The 13,987-nt window shown below is 45.2% G+C and overlaps 1 protein-coding gene across 3 annotated transcripts in view; it reads right to left on the bottom strand.

The window, feature by feature from the left end:
* Positions 1-9,203, bottom strand: part of TUT4 (terminal uridylyl transferase 4) — a 53,106-nt gene extending 43,903 nt beyond the window's left edge. For 2 of the 3 annotated variants that reach the window (XM_077333735.1, XM_077333737.1), the window contains exon 1: positions 9,056-9,203. The gene's annotated coding sequence lies outside the window, so the exon portion shown is untranslated. The remainder of the gene's footprint in view (positions 1-9,055) is intronic. The other variant, XM_077333736.1, reaches the window with a different exon arrangement.
* Between the last annotated feature and the right edge of the window lie 4,784 nt (positions 9,204-13,987).

Genomic DNA, 13,987 nt, shown 5'->3' with positions numbered 1-13,987 from the left:
CTCGGGGTTGAAACACATTTGGTCTATGATCATACCATGTGTAACCATTGAGACTATATGTGCAATATTGCACAGTTTCTAATTCTTTGGCTTTAATGTTGGTTTTAATCTTCTTAATGTACACTTTATAATAAATATTTGTATTTTAATGTTAATCTATTTTTTTGTTCAACCTTGGGTTCCTGCCTTGCTCTCAGGTTGGTTTTTTTGTTCCCTTTTTGTTTTTCATTCAGGGGTTGGCCACTGAGTGAGACAGGATGCTGGACTAGATAGACCATTGGTCTGATCCAACAGGGCTCCTTCTTACGTTCTTAACGTAAGATCCCTAGTCATTTTTCTTCCCTTCCCAAATTACTTCCCACTTGAAAGCACTTTTCAAGGTGATATATAAACTGCTGTTCCAATTTATATGCCACAAAGCTTCACTGAAACCTTTAATTTTCAGCCACAATGATCACCATTCTCTATAGTAGGCAAGTGGAATGTATATGTGCAAGAGCCTCATGGAGGGAAAGTTGGCGCAGGGTTTCTCTTTCACACAGAAAGAAGAAAGATCCCAGTCACAATCAAATGCATGAAGAATTTACAGTACGGGGAGGGACATGCAAGTGAAAAAAGAACTGGGTTCCAAAGGCATGTATCCTCTGACATAACTTTTCCTTACTCAAACTAATGCTTTAAGCAATGGTGGCTTAGCTCAGAAAATGATACACAGCTGGGTACCAACACCCTGTCCTTCAAACAGTAACTGGGGATAGAAATTAGCATGGGTCAAGTATTACACTTGCATGCTGAATTTATGATACCAGAGAATAGCAAAATAACTTGTTTAAGCTGTAATCCCAAGGTCACTTTCCTAAGAGTAAGTGTCAATGACAGACATGAGACCTACTCCTCAGTAGGCCTGTTTAGGATTGCTCCCTAAATACCATGTATGTGCATGAACATGTCCTCATATACAGCCTAAACATTCTTGTACATTTTCTTGGTTCAGCATAAAGACTCTTCACATTGCAAGCTCTCATGCTTGTACAATAAAACAAAAAAAATCACAAGTTACAATTAATGTCTAAAATGGGAATGCAGTGAATAACTACAAAACAGTTATGCCTTTACATGCTATGTTTTCAAAACATCTTACCAGAAGCTGTTTTTTTAACATATGAAATTCACAACCTTCATCATCCTAGTTTCAGGGGGGAGCCAAACTGTTCTGCAACAGAAGACCAATATTCAAATCCAGTAGCACCTTAAATATCTGATAGAGGGTATTGCTGACTCCTGAAAGCTTATACCCTGGAAATCTTGTTGGTCTTCAGGGTTATACAGGATTTGAATCTTGTTTCATCATCCTAGATGCCTAGAAAACTCAGCTATTAGTTTAGGTTTAGTCTCATTTTCTGATATGGGAATATCTACTTTCTGAAAATGGATAGTTGGCTTACCTGAAGAATCCTTCTCTGCAGTTGGGTAAAGTCCTCCAGAAATGGTTAGGTCATGCCTCCACTCGCTCCAGGCAGGGCTAAGCAAATTAGTATGCCTTTACTGGACTATAGTGGGCTGACCTTCTCCAGGCATACAACAGCCCAAAAGCTCCACAATAAACTTGTTTAAGGTACGTAAGTTCATAACAATAGTAGCACTTTTGTTCCTTCATACAACTCTGCAACATAACATGCAAATATATGAACTAATACCAGTGGTGGGAAAATATGCTGGAGGACTTCACCCCACTGAAGAGAACGATTCTTCAGGTAAGCCAATTGTCCGTTTTCCTTCAGTGAGGAAAGTCCTCCAGGAATGATTATGTAGAACAGCTTAACCTCGGGTGGGTAACATATACTGATCATTCTTATTCAATGTTACATCTTTTGGTTTGCACCTGATTCAAGACACTCCTGCCAAACAACATTCCTTCTGATACCTGTGTATCAATTTTGTAATGCTTAACAAACGTTAAGTGAGAAGACCAGGTAGCCATTCTGCATATCTCTTCAAGTGCTTGTCTCTTCTGCATATCTCTTCAAGCTCTTGTCTGAAAGGCTGCAGACGTAGCTGCTAACCTGATAGAAAGTGCAGCAATGCCTGTGGGCTTTTTCAGTACTAAAGTCCATAGGCCTGTTTTATGCACCACCTAATTGCAAAAGAGCCTCTTGTGGCACAGAGTGGTAAGGCAGCCGTCTGAGAGCTTTGCCCATGAAGGTGGGAGTTCAATCCCAGCAGCCGGCTCAAGGTTGACTCAGCCTTCCATCCTTCCGAGGTTGGTAAAATGAGTACCCAGCTTGCTGGGGGGTAAACGGTAATGACTGGGGAAGGCACTGGCAAACCACCCCGTATTGAGTCTGCCATGAAAACGCTAGAGGGCGTCACCCCAAGGGTCAGACATGACTCGGTGCTTTAATCCAGCTTGCAGTGATACTCTTAAACACCTTATTCCCTAAATTTGTACTGTCATGATCAACAAACACAGCATCTGACAAACGAAACTCTTTAGTTCTGTACAGATATATCTTTAATGCCCTCCTCACACCCAGCTTGTGCCATTCCCTTGGCACTGAAGCCTTAGGAAAAAAGGGAATTATAATCAGTATGAAACCTTGAGTTAATCTTTGGTATGAATCAGGGGTCCACCCTGAGTACAACTGAATTCTTATGGAACATGCATGGGAAGCTCTAATTTGATAGAGCTTCCCATTCTGACACCTCTCTAGCTGTAGTAATTGCAATCAGAATGCTGCCTTCCATGATAGGTATTTTAGTTCCACTCTTTTAAGTGGTTCAAAAGGATGTTTTAAAAGTGCCAACAGCACTTTGGATAAGACTCCACATAGGAAATCTGTGTTAGACAGGAAGTGTTAACTGCGTGGCAACTTTCAAGTATTTACAAATTAGTTCATTATTTGTAATTTGTAATGCCCGTAACTTCTAAGATTGCCTCTAGGGCAGACACCTGGTGTTTTAGGATGTTTGATCTAAGACCTTCACCTCTTCCATCATGTAGAAACCCCAAATGTCCTTAGAAGAAGGATTGTTGAGACAGACTCTGCAATTTCTAGACCATTTCCTCAATGTCAATCAAGTATAATTATAAATACATCTGGTTGTTGTTCATCTGGCCTCAAAATGATGTCAACAATATCATTAGGAATTCCAGCATTCATTAGTGTTTTCCTCTCAGTCTCCAGACGGTCAGCTTTAGCCACTGAGGGTCTGGATGCCACAGTGAACCCTGATTTTGCCCGTGCTCCTAGCAAGCCAAGGCTGCCCCACCTTGGTCCAAGGACCAAGAACTTCTTGGTCAACAAGGTGCTACTAGTAGCAGAAATGCTCGCATTTCCCTGACATTGCTGAGCACCCTGCTCAATTTTGGTATCAGGAGAAAAGCATACAGTAGGCCCTGAGGCCACACTTGAGTCAATGAATCTGTCATCTCTGCTTTGTTGTCCTTGTATCTGGACATAAACCAGTCCACCAGACAATTCTCTGATGTGTCAGATAAGTCCATCATTGTGATTCCAATCTGGAATCTGCTGATTGAATTTCCACTCTGAGTGGTCTACTCTACGTCTCTTCGATTTAGCCAGTCCGCTGCCCCATTTGCTGTTCCTTTTACATGTTGTTCATTTAATCCCAGGATTTGATGCACTGCCTATTAAAGTATTAGAACTACTTCCTCGTGTAGAGACAGAGCACTCTTTAAGTATTTGAAAGGTTGTCTCTTGAAGGAGGGCAGGATGCTGTTTCTGTTGGCTGCAGAGGAGAGGACACGCAGTAATGGGTTTAAACTTCAAGTACAACGATATAGGCTAGATATCAGGAAAAAATTTTCATAGTCAGAGTAGTTCAGCAGTGGAATAGGCTGCCTAAGGAGGTGGTGAACTCCCCCTCACTGGCAGTCTTCAAGCAAAGATTGGATACACATTTTTCTTGGATGCAGCCTATTCCACTGCTGAACTACTCTGACTGTGAAAAACTTTTTCCTGATATCTAGCCTATATCGTTGTACTTGAAGTTTAAACCCATTACTGCGTGTCCTCTCCTCTGCAGCCAGCAGAAACAGCATCCTGCCCTCCTCCAAGTGACAACCTTTCAAATACTTAAAGAGGGCTATCATGTCCCCTCTCAACCTCCTTTTCTCCAGGCTGAACACTCCCAAGTCCCTCAACCTATCTTCATAGGGCTTGGTCCCTTGGCCCCAGATCATCTTCGTCGCTCTCCTCTGTACCCTTTCAATTTTATCTACGTCCTTCTCGAAGTGAGGCCTCCAGAACTGCACACAGTACTCCAGGTGTGGTCTGACCAGTGCCGTATACAATGGGACTATGACATCTTGTGATTTTGATGTGATGCCTCTGTTGATACAGCCCAAAATGGCATTTGCCTTTTTTACCGCTGCATCACACTGCCTGCTCATGTTTAGTTTACAATCCACAAGTACCCCAAGGTCTCGTTCACACACAGTGCTACCTAGAAGCGTATCCTCCATCCAGTAGGCATGCTTTTCATTTTTCTGACCCAGATGCAGAACTTTACACTTATCTTTATTAAATTGCATCTTGTTCTCATTTGCCCATTTTTCCATTGTGTTCAGATCTCGTTGAACTCTGTCTCTATCTTCCGGAGTATTTGCCAGTCCTCCCAATTTGGTGTCATCTGCAAACTTGATGAGTAGTCCCTCCACCCCCTCATCTAGATCATTAATAAATATGTTAAAAAGTACCGGGCCGAGCACCGAGCCCTGAGGTACCCCGCTACTCACCTCTCTCCAGTCTGATGAAACACCATTGACAACAACTCTTGAGTGCGGTTCTCTAACCAATTCCCTATCCACCTAACTATCTGAAAATCCAGATTGCAGTCCTTCAACTTATCCATCAGAACATCATGGGGAACCTTGTCAAAAGCTTTACTAAAATCCAAGTAAATGACATCAACCGAATTTCCCCGATCCAGCAAACCTGTTACTTGGTCAAAAAAAGAAACTAGGTTGGTCTGGCAGGACCTGTTGGAGACAAATCCATCCTGACTTCCTTGGATCACCAAATTGTCCTCCAGATGTTTGCAGATCGCTCCCTTTAATATCTGCTCCATTATCTTCCCCACAACAGAGGTCAGACTCACTGGTCTGTAGTTTCCCGGGTCATCCTTCCTCCCTTTTTTGAAGATCGGAATAACGTTTGCTCTTTTCCAGTCCTCCGGGACATCTCCAGTCCTTAAAGAGGTTCCGAAGATGATGGACAAGGGCTGTGCAAGTTCTCTGGAAAGTTCTTTGAGTACTCTCGGGTGCATTTCATCTGGACCAGGGGATTTGAACTCATCCAGTGCAGCTAAATGCCTCTCGACAACCTCTCTATCCATGTTAACCTGCCACCCAGACACTATCCTTTGGCTACAGCCATCTCTAGATGTGCCTAAACACTTTGATCTGTGGGAAAAAACTGATGTAAAATAGGCACTAAGCCTTTCTGCTTTCTCTGCATCTTTCGTTAGAGTTTGTCCATCTGCACCCAACAGTGGGCCTATTGCCTCCTTGACTTTACGTTTGCTCCTCACATAACTGAAAAATCTTTTCTTGTTACAATGGGCTTCCCTGGCCAATCGTAGCTCACTCTCAGCTTTGGCCTTTCTGATGATTGATCTACAGTGCCTAGTAACCTGTAGGTACTCTTCTTTAGAGCTCTGTCCTTCCTTCCATTTCCTGAACATTTTCCTTTTCTTTTTTAGTTCCTCTTGAAGTTCTCTGTTCATCCAAATAGGCTTCTTAGAGCTCCTGCAGTGTTTTCGTATTTCTGGAATAGTCATTGATTGAGCATGCAATAGCTCTTGTTTGAGTAGCGCCCACCCTTCACATGCTCCCTTCGCTTCCAGCATTCTCGTCCATGGTATGACACTCATCATGTCTCTGAGTTTATTAAAGTTTGCCCTACGAAAATCCAACATCCGCGTCTGGCTACAAGCTTCCTTGGCTCCCCATCTCAAAAGGAATTCAATGAGGACATGGTCACTTCCCCCTAGGGTCCCCACCTCCTTCACCTCATCCACCAACTCTTGCCTGTTGGTCAGTATTAAGTCCAGTATGGCTGAACCTCTTGTGGGTTCATCTACCATTTGATAAATGAAATTGTCAGCCAGGCAGGTCAGAAACTTGCATGACTGAGGACGCTTCGCAGAGTTAGTTTCCCAGCACACATCTGGGAAATTGAAGTCACCCATGATGACAAGGTCCTGGATATTTTCTCAAGCTGCTCACAAAGTGCAGCATCCACATCCTCTCGTTGGTCAGGCGGTCGGTAGCAGACACCAACCACCACACTGTTTGTTTTCCCCTCGCTTATTTTCACCCAGATGCTTTCCACTGCAGATATGCTCTCCTTCACTAGCATTTCCTGACAGGTAAGCCCTTTCCTCACATACAGTGCCACTCCTCCACCTCTTCGATCTATTCTGTTTTTTCTGAACAGTTCATATCCATCCACCATTACATTCCAGTCATGAGAATCATTCCACCAAGTTTCTGTGATGCCTACTAGATCATACCTTTCCATCAGCATGAGAAGTTCCAGCTCTTCCTTTTTATTGCCCATGCTTCGGGCGTTAGTATAAAGACAACTGAATCCTTTTACTTTTGGTTCCCTATGAGCTGGCCTTGCCGGTTGGGCTGCCTCCGATCGTTTTCCTTCCATACACTCCCTATGTTGATCGTCTCCTTCCCCTAGTGGCTTTAGTTTAAAGCTCTCCTGATGAATCTCCCCAGGTTCCTGCCGAACACATTCTTCCCCAGTTTCGATAAGTGCAGTCCATCAGGTGCTAGTAGGCCTTCCTCAAGAAAGCCTATCCCATGGTCCCAGAAACCAAATCTCTCCTGCCGGCACCAACTACGCAGCCAGTGATTCACCTCCATTATCTTCCTCTCCCAATGCATTCCTCTTCCCTTGACAGGCAAGATTGAAGAGAATACCACTTCTGCCCCCCATTTGCTTGAGCTATACCACTTGTGCCCCCATTTGCTTGAGCTAATAGTTAACTAACAAAACAACAATGGCGGCATAGAATCTCCTCGTGAATTCCCACTCTACACGCCCAATCAGCTAGCCCATAACTTGTGGTTGGTGGCTGATGTCAGTCACAATAATCACTTCCTAAAAGGGGGGAGACTGGGGGGGGAGCAGGATATTCCAGCTCTTGCCTCAATCAAAGGCCTGATAAAAGAACTCCATCTTGCAGCCCTGTGGAACTGTGATAGCTCCAACGGTTATCCAAAAATTATTAAGATGTTATAATAAGATCAAACATGGACACAAGGAAAAGCAAAAAACTATAATCATTCAAGGATCAAAAATGATCCTGCTTCTAATTTGACAACAAAATTGGTCAGGGCACCCTCACAAGTTTCACACAACTATACAATGTATCAACTTCCTTCTTGCAATAAGCAAAGTAGTCACTTTGAACACCATACAGCATGCTTCCATGGTGTATACACTGGACTTCTGTGATGTACACAGCAGGCTAATGTACAAACAAGCTGTATGTTTAACATGTGCTCTGGTGAAGAGCAAAGCTATTCTGAAGCCCAGCAACAGAGTGTAAATAATGATTAGCCCTGTAATCACTCAAAAACTAGAAACCAATTTATCCTGGAGATCTCCTGAAGCGGCGGTTTTGCTTTCTCCCCCCCCCCCCATGGCACCACCATACCAAAATACTGGGGGAGCAGCAGGGCACACACACACACATACCATTCTTTTGTATTTAAGTTCCTTGGGGAAGGGATCTAATTTTTTCCCCATAAGAGACACTCTACATTAGCGATCCCCAACCTGTGGGCTGCGGACCACATGTGGTCTGTCGACTAATTGGAGGTGGGCCGCGAAGGACGCCTTCTCCCCCTCCCCCCCCGGCCCTTTACAACGCACTTCGGGTGTCATTGTCTCCCATCACTCCCAGATGGGACTATCTCGTTGCAGAGAAACAAGCTCAGGGTTCCCATTGATTTGTCATTGTCATGAGTTAAAATTTCCATGAAAATAAAATGTTCCTTATGTTCATTGTTGTGGTGTGTCTATATCTTATTTTGAAGGGATGTTTAAACATTACCATAGCGATCAGAGAGCGTTAGGGCAGTGGTTGAGAGTAGAGGAGTAAACTACCCCCCCCCGGCCTCAGTAAAATTGTCAATCGTTGAGTGGTCCCCGGTGATAAAAAGGTTGGGGACCACTGCTCTACATAATTTGCACTGACAGAACTCTATAAATAAAAAAATGTTGACTTCTCATATTGACTCCACTAGACTGTCATAGGCAATTCTTTGAGGCTGGCAGGGGCACTGAAGTCAGTAACCTCAGAGTCCAAAAGACAAATCACTAAGGATTCAGGGAGGCAGTTCCAAGTATTCTTGTCAAGCCTCTCAGCGCAAGAACTTCCCCAGCTATCAAATGACTCTGGTATCAAGGCATCACAACTCCGCCAGAGCACTACGTTTCCGGCAACGAACCCTACATGTTTCGAGAAAGCCGAAAAACAAATAGCCATCGTCTCCAGCCGCCCAGCAGTGGCCGGGGGTGCTTTATTGATTTGTCTTTTAATCTTCGAATGAGCAGATCTTCACCCTCGGAACAACTCCGCCCTCCCAAATATGTGGTCGCTCGCGGCAGAGTCCTCAAAGGCCCTTTTATCTTCACACTTCCCGTTTTCGCCACACAGAGCGCCTCAAAAGCAGGGAACCGAAAGTGAAGCCGCCGGTCCCAAGACCCGAACTGGGACGACGCTTGACAATACGGGGGGATCCAGCAGCCGCCCCCTTCGCTGAAAACTCTGGAGAGAGCGTGTGTGGGACGGGGAGGGACGGAGGGAGGGAGGGGAAGAGGGAAGGAGAAGGCGCCCGGCGGCCAGCGAAGGCCCTCGACGCAGACCAGCCAGCCAGCCAGCCCCCGGCCGCGCCGCCTTCTGGTGATCCCCTCACCCCCAGGGAGCGGGCAGCAGAGACCGGGGAGGGGAGGCGCAAAGGAGCGGGAGTGGAAATCTCCCCGGTCCCTTTCCCCACGGGCACAAGTACCTGGCTGTCACCCCAGGGATGTTCCGGCCGCGTCCCCTTCCATATCCTGCTCCGGCAGTTGGAGGCCCCGATGCGAGCGCCTCAGTCTGGGCCGGCCGCCATGTCAGCCGCGGCGCGCACTGCATTGTGGGGGAGGGGAAAGGAGAAGCGAGGGGGGGGGCGGACGCGGAGAGGCAGCCTCAGCCATTCCCCCCCCTCCTCCTCCCCCTCCCCCTCCCCCTCCCCGGGCCCGACGCGGCCGGTACAGCTGAGGGCGCCCCTCCCCTGCCAAGGCTCCTTCGGTCATATTCCCTCCCCCGACCGGAGCCCGCAACATAAACAGAAACTCTTCCTCGTCTGATCGCACAGGGCCCGAAAGAGGGTGCAGGGACTGGAGCGCGGCTTCAAGCAACCCCCGCTCCCGCGCGTGACCTCGGGGCATCATCCTACAACCGAGAGTTGGCTCCGCGGCTGAATTTCCAGTGGGGCTTAACTGAGGAACGCGTTTTCTATGCCAGGGCTGAGCCCCGAAATGCATCTGAAGTAACGTCAGCTGTACGCAGATACTATGGAAGCCACACAAACGCGAGAGCAAAACATGTCTTGCGCGAGCCCATTCGGCATCTGTTGTTTTATTGTTAATGGTTATTATTAATTTTTATTCCGACTCTAGAGATGTGCAGAGCTGCGCAGAAACCTGACTCAAATATAGAAGCTTTCATTGCCAATTCACCAGAAAGAACTATTTGAGCACAGTTGTCGTCCATTTCATGACTCTTATCCGAAGGTTTCTTTACAAAAATCATGGATCTAGTCACAGTTACATTTTCCAAATTAAGTGGTTGTGAAATACAATGTCCTAACTGATTCATTTAATCTGCTGCATAAGAATTAGGAAACATTTTGAGGATCCAAGCCCTGCAAAGGAAGCAGGAAGGTTTGATGGCAGGAATAATGTAGTTTATGATGTTGCCAATAGGGAGAGATGTAGTTTATGATTAGATAATGGATCAGTAGGTTCAGTATGTGAACCCACTGAACAGTTTTCATCTATTGAAGCACCAACCAAAACAATTTCCAACACTTCTCACAGGTCTTCTCTATGGATTAGTACGTGAAAACTAAGTCCCAGTCAATTCAATTAAGGTTTATGGTCTTTGGCGCTGTTGTTTGCATCCATACTATGCAACCATCAGGATCAAGTAGGCAAGTGTGGAGACTCTCTTTACAACCGAATCAATGCAAACATTTTTTTTTAAACTTCAGATGTTAGCCATACATGCAGAAGTGAGTTTCAGTAGCTTCCATAAGTGGAAACTACTCTATTACTAACATTTATACTTTCTACAGAGCCTCTTGTGGCACTGGGTGGTAAGGCAGCCAACATGCTGTCTTAAACTCTGACCATGAGTCTGGGAGTTCAATCCCAGCAGCCGACTCAAGGTTGACTCAGCCTTCCATCCTTCCAAGGTCTGTAAAATGGTAATGACTGGGGAAGGGAATGGCAAATCACCCTGTATTGAGTCTGCCAAGAAAACGCTAGAGGGCATCACCCCAAGGGTCAGACATGACTCGGTGCTTGCACAGGGGATATCTTTATACTTTCTATACTTCCTCCAAATACATTATACATACACAGGGCTATCTCAAGCTTCACAAAACATTAGAATGAGATATATTTGGGTTCACATAAAGATATTTTGTGTAGCTACTATGGAATGTTTGTATTTTTGTTGTTATTTTTAATGGCAATAAAGGAGGATTTAGGTTATATTTAGGATGGGTGGATTTTTGGATACTGCACTTAATTATGCATGACATGCCTGCAAATTATGGGGAAGCTGCAAACCCAGCCATATACACCAAATCCACATACACTAAATCAATATATACCAAATATCCTATTTTTGTTATTGTTTGTTATGCAGAATTTATTGTGCACCCTAATTTATAGTTATACATATCCTAATATATAATATTTGAAAATTTACATTTGGGGAGTGTAAAATTAAGGATGGGGAGGTGGCTTTCCAAACTAGTTTAGGGCCAATCTACATGTTCAAGTTTTGAAAGAGTTGGGTACAGTTTCCCCAGATTCAACTGTTTCCTACAGCCACAGAGCAGCTGCAGGGAATTACTTTTTTTAAAAACAAAGGAGAGCACAAATGGGTTCAGAACACCACTGTGTGGGGAGGAATGGCTCCTCCCCCAACACACAAAGTTTTTTCCCACTCAGAAATAGTACTGTGGGAGAGTACTGTTTGGCATGGGAAAATGGCTGGTGGGGGGCAGTGTTTACATCCTCCCCTCCCCACAGCAGGGTGCTAATATTGACCCATTTAGTTTCTCCTTTGTTTTTAAAAAGCCGTTCCCTTCAGCTGGTGTATGGCTCCGAGGAAGTGGAACTGGATCTTGAAAACCTGGAACTCTAAAAACACAAGTGTGTAGTTTGGCCATTGAATAAGCAGGCTGCCCAAGCATCTCAGTGCAACTGCATTTACTACAGTCTCACTAATTTCAATGGGGTAGTCATGTTGGTCTGAAGCAATAGAAGAAAGATTAAATACAAAAGCTTATATCCAGCATTAAACTTTGTTGGTCTTAAAGGTGTCACTGAACTGAAATTCTGTTCTGATTTCAGTGGATTTAAGGTGAAGCTAAAGGTATCCCCTGTGCAAGCACCGAGTCTGTCCCTTGGGGTGATGCCCTCTAGCGTTTTCATGGTAGACTCAATATGGGGTGGTTTGCCAGTGCCTTCCCCAGTCATCACCATTTACCCCCCAGCCTCGTGGGCAGAGCTTTCAGACAACATTTCTGCTGCCTTACCACTCTGCACCACAAGAGGCTCCTTCAATGCATTTAGGCTGGAGAAAATCAGTACAGGATTGGATTGTTTTCCATGTAATTTAATATTATGGAGGGTTGAGTCCTTGATGTATCTGTGATTCCAGATTTTTGTCCAAGAACTAGGGTGATGATTTCAATGTGACAAAAAAAAATCCATGGCAAATAAGTGAGCATATATTGTAGAGGTTGTTTGAAAGCCTATGCGGTGGCAATGACAGTAGCATAGCAAGTGTATGTCTACCCTTGCTTTGACTGATTCCCTTCCAGATCAGTTGTTTAGGGCAGTGGTCCCCAACCTGCGGGCCGCGGCCCGGTGCCGGGCAGCGAAGGCCATAACGCCGGGCAGCGGCTCCCTCTCCCCGCCCCCCCGCAGTAAAAAACTTCCCAGGCCGCAAGCTTGCTTCTTACTGTGGGAAGCTTCTTACTGTGGGAGGGCGAGGAGAGGGAATCAGGGCCGGGCCGTGCATTTGCGCGGGCGTGGCCCGTGGGCGCGGCACGATGTAGGGCGTGGCCAGTGCGGGCGCGGCCCGATGCATGGGCGTGGTGCGCGGGCGTGGTCAGCGCGGGCGCGGCCCGATGTGCAGCCGAGGTCCGCGCGGGCGCGGGCCGATGCCCTGCCGGTCCCCAGCCTCAGAAAGGTGGGGGACCACTGGTTTAGGGTAATCTGGACATTAATCATTCCTAAAATGGTGTCCCAAACAGATAAGAATTTGGCTTTTAGTTATGATGTTTTTGTGTGAGTCTTTGCTGATAAAATCTTTCACATCCATTCTGACATGGATGCCTGTTTATCAATTACAGCATAAACCCTCAGGAATATGACCTCCCCCACCTTGGGTCCCACTTAATTTGGGAGAAATACACTTGAATCATAGAATCATAGAGTTGGAAGGGGCCATACAGGCCATCTAGTCCAATCCCCTGCTCAACGCAGGATCAGCCTAAAGCATCCAAGAAAAGTGTGTATCCAACCTTTGCTTGAAGACTGCCAGTGAGGGGGAGCTCACCACCTCCTTAGGCAGCCTATTCCACTGCTGAACTACTCTGACTGTGAAATTTCCCCCCCTGATATCTAGCCTATATATCTTGCAAGCTCTGCTAAAAAAAAATACGAAAGTGAGGGTTGACTGCCAATCTGAAGCATGGAGTAGGATGCAAGGCAGATAAGATGATTCAATCAGATTTGCTGATCAGCACTTCGTTCAAAAACACTGCAAAAACAAAGAGATGCTGGGTCTTCTCCATGAGCAAAAATGCTACAATGACTTCTCTTTTGAAGGTTCATTGATATGTAACTTGATATGACCTGAGAGAAAAATGTTCTTTGGCCACACACATTAATACACGTGTATCATCGAAAGAAAATTAGGATTCAAACAGTAACAGTAATACAAATGCTGACCATAACATACATATATGTAAGCTATGTATGCATATATTTACATGAAATATCTTTGACATGGATGTGTGCTTTAAATTAATTTAGCAGGACTGCTTAAGTGCTCCAGTCCAGGCTGAAGGAGTATGATAACAATTCACAACTGAAGCCAGACAGGAAGTCAGATTGCTGTTCATGGTCCACAGATTCCACTTTTGCATTTGGTCAAACTAGCATGACACAGTGTTTAATACCAAGGTTCTACAGGTTTCCCCCCCTTTCATCATCTTATCAAGATTATTTATCATTTATTTATGGTTGCCATTAAAAGAATTTAAGAGATGGACGTGTGTGTGACAGAGTGCCTTGAGGATGGAGCAAAACATGTAATTAACCCAAAGACCTAAAAACATTTTAAAACTATTTCAAAACCCAGATTGTGCAAGTTTTCTTGGTGGGTGGTGGGTGGGTGCGTCTTGTTTTAAAACCCCACAACCCAATTTGAAGAGGTGACAACAATTTTTTGGGTGGGGGAGGGGTGTCTTGGTTTAAAACCCTGCAATTCTGCTTGATGATATGTGACAACGAGACAAAAGAACTAACCACTGGTATCTGGGTTACGACCTTCAAATGATGCGCGTGACGCTTCATTTGCGGCCTTATTGTTACGCAGTTTGTTGTATTGAGGAGGGGAAGAAACTGTTGCAAGAATCCCTTTTCAGCAGCCA

This window comes from Paroedura picta, chromosome 4 (genome assembly GCF_049243985.1).
Source record: "Paroedura picta isolate Pp20150507F chromosome 4, Ppicta_v3.0, whole genome shotgun sequence".
Taxonomy (NCBI): Eukaryota; Metazoa; Chordata; class Lepidosauria; order Squamata; family Gekkonidae; genus Paroedura; species Paroedura picta.
Note: the sequence above shows the minus strand (reverse complement) of the source record. Positions and strands in the feature narration are given on the sequence as shown.